Source organism: Mirounga leonina, unplaced genomic scaffold (genome assembly GCF_011800145.1).
Source record: "Mirounga leonina isolate KUSES-001 unplaced genomic scaffold, KU_Mleo_1.0 Mir_166, whole genome shotgun sequence".
Lineage (NCBI taxonomy): Eukaryota > Metazoa > Chordata > Mammalia > Carnivora > Phocidae > Mirounga > Mirounga leonina.
Genome location: NW_023270418.1, coordinates 35,899,786 through 35,900,079, shown reverse-complemented (window position 1 = coordinate 35,900,079; position 294 = coordinate 35,899,786). Strand labels below are relative to the sequence as shown.

Sequence of the window (294 nt, the reverse complement as noted above, 5' to 3'; positions counted from 1 at the left end):
CACAGGACCTGACAGTGTAATCCCCCCGCTCACACCCAGAACCGGGATGTTCACACAGGACCTGACGGTGTGATGCCCACCCCCCAATCACACCCAAAACCGGGACATCCACACAGGACCTGATGGTGTGATGCCCACCCCCCAATCACACCCAAAACCGGGACATCCACACAGGACCTGACGGTGTGACCCCCCCACACACCCAGAACCAGGACGTTCACACAGGACCTGACGGTGTGATCCCCCCGCTCACACACAGAACCGAGACGTTCACACAGGATCTGACGGTGTGAT

At 59.5% G+C, this 294-nt stretch overlaps 1 protein-coding gene across 2 annotated transcripts in view; it reads right to left on the bottom strand.

Annotated features, from left to right (window-relative positions):
• CARS1 (cysteinyl-tRNA synthetase 1) overlaps positions 1-294 on the bottom strand; it is a 45,295-nt gene that overhangs the window by 18,181 nt on the left and 26,820 nt on the right. The gene's annotated exons all lie outside the window — the stretch shown is intronic.